Consider the following 6319-nt stretch of genomic DNA (forward strand, 5'->3'; position numbering starts at 1 on the left):
TACACTCAGTCTGTTTCCCCATCCTGTCACTCTGCAGGTCCATATTGCTCTTCTGCCCATTTTTTAGTCACCTGTTGTCTACTAAAGTGAATATCTCACTGTGAGCAAACTTCTTCACTTCACAGCTCACCTTCTATTCCACATCTTTATGTGTATGCGCCATATGTGTGCACAGGGCAGTGGGAAGGAAGTACACAGGAAATAAAGCAAAAATCCAAATATGTACTCATGTATGTTATCCCATTTTCAGGAGCTGCATCAGCAAACATCCATGGTAACACCCTACAGTAAAATATGACTTCCAAAAGCAAAAGCAACCAGAATCAGAAAAGCAGGGCCACAGGCAGGCAAGGGAAGGGTTGCCGAGTTTCAGAGACACCTTCATAGCTGCCTGTATCTTGAGTTTTCCTGCTGCCCAGGGGGAGCATCAAGCTAACTCTGAGAGCTCCTGATGACCTCAGGGAGAGCTTTGAGCTTTGACCTCAGGCGAAGCTGCAGGATGTAGCTGCTGAGTTTCAGCAGCTTAGGGATGCCACTACCTTCCCTGCTGAAGCTGGGGATTTCAAACTCTTTACTGAAGACACCAGCTGGAATCCCACTGGAGTTTATCATAAAGACTGAGAGGACTCGAACTGTCTCTGACCTTTATACATGTCCATGTTAGGTCCTGAGCATTCAGAGGTTCACAAATGAAATCTTTGTTAAGCTGTGGCAGAAAAAGACGGAAATCCCTCTGAAACCTGTGATCTTCCAGAGGCAAAGGAACTGCTCTAAAACAAACCAGCATCTCCTTCCTCCCATGGCTGTAATCCAAAAAGCAGTTTACAATAATGAGGTATCTGGCCCCCAGCTAAGCTACAAAAAGCCAAAGATGCTCAGATATGACCGTGACATTATAACATAAAACAGGGCTCATTTTGTACTGCAGAATGCCTGGGTAGGAACAGATGTCTACAGCCACATGTCCAGACACACCAGCCTCACCTGATCTTTTCCAGTGTGCCGGCCCTCCCTCCTGGAGCTGGGTACAGGACAGGCAGGAACTGTGGGTGTAAGAACAGATCTATGCTGTTCTCTGGCTTTCAGTCCCAGAGTGGGTATCCTGTGAAAGGTAGCCTGTAGGAGAAGGATCTAAAATTACCCTTGAATGACCTTTAGAAGAAGAATCTCCAGGGTGACAGTGCCACCATTTCTAAGTCTATTGATGCAATTTTGTAAGTGATTGTCATTAATGCCTTTCCACTGGGCCAATCCAAGTGATGACTATGGCTGTATTATCTCCTTTAAAAGCCTGATGATTCATCATCCCTCTGCTGTGGTGCATGCCACATCTCCCCTGAGCAGCACAGCGCAAGGGAGAGACGAAGGTCCAGGACAACAAGAGGGACCAAATCACCTTTGGCACTAACTGGGCAATGTCCCAGGGCCTAAGCACCAAGGCCAGCCCCCTTCTGTTCAGAGAGCGCAGCACAGCCACTTCTTTTATCCTGCAGACACGCGGTGGGTTTGGAGCCTTCCGTGTTTCTACCTGAGAGGTTTCTGTGACAACAACAGTCAGGGCAGGAAAGCACACAGGCACACTCACACATGCAGGAGCATTTGATTTTGTACCAGGAGTTCAACAGTTTAAAAAGGCTTGCATTTTCTTGCACAGGTAGCATGGTTAGAACATAAATTAAGGAATTTAGGACCAAACTCTAAACCCTTTTAGACTCCTTCAATGTACTAGTCCAAATAAAAACAATAGTTCAAATAATTCACAAATCTGCAAGAACACACCTGGTCAAAGTTTCTCATGACTTTTTTATTTATCTGTCTTCAAAACACCATATGCACATATGATGAGATATAAAATAAAAATATGCTATTTTCTGGTATTCCCCAGATTTCCAAATAGTAGAGTATGCAGAGAGTAAAAGATACTACTACCAGAGACTTACCTCAGTCTAAAAATGACCACACCACTAATTGTGTTTAAAAGCACTCAAAGAGAAAACAATAACTAACTTGTAACTCACAGCCAAAAGCTTGAGCACTCCAAAGGCTGGACACTAGGTGGCAGAAAAATTATGTATTCTCCAGTAACTGACAAATTCTCATCCTTCTAGTAAGAAGGCAGGCCCAGGGAGTTATAGGATGGATCTCAAATAAATTGAAGGTTTATAGCTGCCCTGCTTTTCCTGATAAGTTGAAATGAGCATAGATCCTCTTAAGATTGGGCTTTTTTGCTCCTGCAAAGCAACATTTCTCCAACAGCCCATCAACCAGGAGCCATCAAGGCAGAAGCTATGCTGAAGAAGCTGGAAAAAAGGCTTGGGAAGGGGGCAAAGGAAACAGGTGTTAGAACACATCCTGCCCGTGCCCTGCCCTCCTCTTCTTGCCCTCCACCAAAGATACAGAAACCATAAATAACATAATAAATATAAAAAAACAGGCATCAGGACTTTATGAAGGTGAGCAGGAGGTTCTACATTCATGTTTCTAACACCATCCCCTGCTCACTGGGCACATGTAAATGCAGGCCTGTGGCAGGTCACAGACATGCACATGCGAGTGATGGTGGCATTTTGGTGCTGCAGCTTCTGACCTTGGCTGGCTCTCAGGAGTAGAAGGAGCTCAGGCTCGCATTGGTGGGAGCAGGGCTGGAAGGTAAATAGTCATGTCTTATTGCAGGCTCCTGGCTGATTTACTGATTTACAGCTTCGTCTTACTCGTCTTCCCCCACAGCCCCAGCATCTGCTGCCTGTCACCTTTACTTTCAGGCATAAGGTGCAAAGTAAAACACACCTACCGACTGCCCTTGCCCCCACTCCCTCCTAAAAGGAGACTCCTAGGACTTAAATGTTCCCAATGACATTCAAACTACCAGAACTGACTATTCAAGCACATCTTTTGCCACCCTGGGGTCTGTCCCTGAGCATGAAAAGGCTCATTTTAACAAAAACCTGGGCAATTTCCAGATCAGTATGTTCAGCTTCTCTTGCTGGGGTCATCAGAGGAGATGACCTTAAGTAAGAATTTAATGGAACTAGTAGGACCCTTCTGGATTAAAAAGGACTTGCAAACCTGCAGGAAAGCTCAGAGCTATGGGAGAAGTGCCCAAAGGTAGATGTACCCCAAAATCTGCACTGCTTTTGTAGCCAAGAAACAGTTTATAATGGGCTCAAGAAGTCTGACCTTTTGTGGCAGTGCAGGAGTAGAGCACACACAACAGAGTCTTTCTTTAGGAGGAATGAACATCTGCATGACAAGAAAACAAGAGAGGATGAACCCACATGTCACCAGTCTTCAAAATCCAACAGTGGAGGCTCGGAGTTCAGCCCCCCCGGGTGGCTGAAGGGACACTAGAGCCAGCCTGCCTGGCCTGTGGGAGGAGCTGAGAAAGGAACCATCGCATCACTTTTGGCCAGCGTTCAGGGAGGCACCGACTGGCTCCAGAAGTCATCAGCAAGTCTCTTCTGCTACATTCTGCAAATAGGCCTTTCAAAGGGGTGATGGGTGAGGTAAAAAGAGGTAGAATTTGTGGGAAATCATACTTCTCAAAGACAACCTTCCTCAGAACTGGAGAAGAAACTTCTTTCATGTTTGTAGGCAATTTTCCTTGGCTCGTGATGATTGCAAACCTCAGAATAACCGAGTTTTGCTCACCTGCAAAAGCAACACGAGATCTGCCTGCCCACCCACCCATCCTGACACATGGCACCATGGCTGCCATAGGACATACGCACCAGGCCTTATCTGAATGCAGGAATACCAGACCTCTCCCCTCAGAGTCAGAGCACTACTCCCAAATTTGGAGGTGCAAGCAGACAACCATACCTAAGAAACCGATCGATTCCTCTTCCTGCACGGACACACTTTACCCCAGGATTCCAGCTAAACATGGAAAGGACGGACCCATGGGATGGACATAGGCCATGGCTCAAAAGAACAGTACAGCCTGAGAAAGGATAAGTAAAGAAAGGGAAGAAACAGAGAGGAATGGACACGTAAACAGCACACAAGGGGAAACTGTGGTCACCGTAAGCATTCCTTTATGTTAAAAACTGTATCTAACCGTGTCTCTAACAGCTGCAGATGATGACAATTCAAACATCAAGGTTCGTGGCTACCAGTGTGGGAGTGAAGGTAACATGAATGGGAAGTTGGGTCATATGGGAACTGAGAGTTTGTTGATTTGTGACATGACTGGAAGCCTGCAAACCCTGCTCAGTCAAGGACCTGCAGGTTTTCAGCTGCTCAGGAAATCAAGTTTCCCTTATTTATGGCCCAAGGCTATCAATGCATTGGGGACATTGTGGTAATTTTTAATTCAGTTCCTTTGGTCAACTCCAAGTCTCTCTTATAGCTGAGTCACTTGGTTTAAAAGTGTTTTTTCCAACTTTTTGCAGGGCTGTCTTCCTGTCCCACATCCTCCCCAGTCCCACCCTCCTTGCATGTGCACCCGCTGCCCTGTGGCTCAGCCTGCTCTTCCTCCATGCTGTCCTACTCCTTGCCACTCTTCCCCCCTTTGTCTCTACCTCACTTCCTTCCATTTTGCCTCTCCACTGCCTTCACCCTTCCCAACTAACCCTTTACTGTCACACTGCAGAATTATGTAAGTTTGGACAAGTTTCTTTTCCAAATGGGAAGTGGTAAACCAACCTACTACTCACAGTCTTCTGGTAACAATCCTGTCACTTTATCTCCCCCCCCCCGCCCCCTCCTTTCTACCATCTTCCTTTTGTTTGTCTTGGCTAACCTTTTGCCTACTCTTAAACTGCAAACTCTTTGAGGGCAGTGCCAGAATCTGGTCTGGATTCTATAAAGCACCTAATATGTTAAATATTATAAAAGGTGCAGTTTGTTTTCTTTCTTTTTCTTTCAATCTTCAATAAACTCATTGGACATCCAAGTAAGAAGGAGTTTAAGTAGACAGACATATGTGTCTTGTCAACAGGAAGTTTCTCTTGCATAACTTCTCTGGCGGTTCTGGAAAGCTAAATGTGCGTGCATTTTTCCTCACTGAAAATTAACAGTCAGGGGAAAAAGTGAACCTGTAAAGAAAAATCATTTCTGAGAAAGGAGAGTCCAGAAAGGGAGATGATTTTTAGCATGCAGAGCTGCCCTTGTGAAACATCTGCTATGACGTAGTCCTGTTCTGGCTGCAGACCAAGCCTATCAATAGCTCCATAGAGCAATGGGATAAGAAATGGGAAAATTGCCATTGCTTGTTTAGCAGCTTGTTTTGCTAATAAATGTCTGTCACTTTTCAAATAGCTACAGTGCAATTGTTTTTTGGGGAAAATATTTCCTTGAGCAGGAGGTTTTCAGGCCATTAGCTACTTCCCATCTGTACTGGTGTTTTAATACACCACACATACACTTTGCTCCTTATTAGAAATTATTTACAGCTTTTGATTATGGGCAGGCAGCCTGAAGTTTAGAAATCACATCTGCCATTAAATAAATTTCTCTTGCCTTACCGAAAATTTAAATCTCAAAATCATTAGAACCAGTATGTACTTGTTGAAAGAACATCTGCTTCTAAACATTGCTAGGGGGGAAAAAGTACTCTTTTTAGACATCTGAAGTTTTAAAGTAATGAATGACTGTATAAAAGCAGGAGCTGACTAAAGTGGTGGCCACTGTGCACTCATTCCATGGCTACAGGCAGAATGTCACTGAGCCAAGCAGTCCAATGTGCTGAAATTCATTTCAACCCATTTCAAACTGTGCCATGAACATTTTTTAATTCCCCCTGATAGCTGCTAGGACAGACAAGAGACAGACTTCTTTTAATATCACTCACTATGTCTAACAGTATCTGCTTTCACTTCACACACTTACACTAAACAAGCAATGACTTGCAGTAAATTTAGTGTGCCAAGAGGCACAACTGCACTGTAGCTGCACCAACTGAAATGCTAGATGTATACATCTCAGGGGAAGGGTGACACCCCAAAACTATTCCTTTTTAGCAACTAGCCTCCTTTCTTCCCGCTCCTCTCATCAGGGAAAAAAAAACCCAGAAAACAAAGGTGAGATGTAGAAACATGGGTACTGTTGCAGATTTGTTCAAGGGATATACTTGCTTTGTCATCTGAATCCTTTGCATTTTTTTTTTCATTCAAAAGATTCACATGAAGTTTCTATCCTAACTAGTTTTTAGACACCAAAGAATAAAGTTAAGGGAGAAAAAAAAAATTCACCTTTAGCAAGTGCCCAAGGAAGTATGAATATAGGAATGGAGCAAAACTTCCAAGCGAAGTCCTTCACGGTGGGAAACTTGCACCGTAATTTACCACTTGGACTGACACGCAAAAGGACCAACATAGAG

At 44.3% G+C, this 6319-nt stretch overlaps 1 long non-coding RNA gene across 2 annotated transcripts in view; it reads left to right on the forward strand.

The window, feature by feature from the left end:
* The first annotated feature begins 3415 nt into the window (after window positions 1-3415).
* LOC140683743 (uncharacterized) overlaps window positions 3416-6319 on the forward strand; it is a 50665-nt gene continuing 47761 nt past the window's right edge. The window contains exon 1 of one of the 2 annotated variants that reach the window (XR_012055125.1): window positions 3416-4022. This is a non-coding gene — a long non-coding RNA (uncharacterized lncRNA). Of the gene's footprint in view, window positions 4129-6319 lie in introns of both variants that reach the window. The other variant, XR_012055126.1, reaches the window with a different exon arrangement.

This window comes from Taeniopygia guttata, chromosome 3, assembly GCF_048771995.1.
Source record: "Taeniopygia guttata chromosome 3, bTaeGut7.mat, whole genome shotgun sequence".
In the NCBI taxonomy this organism is placed as follows: Eukaryota; Metazoa; Chordata; class Aves; order Passeriformes; family Estrildidae; genus Taeniopygia; species Taeniopygia guttata.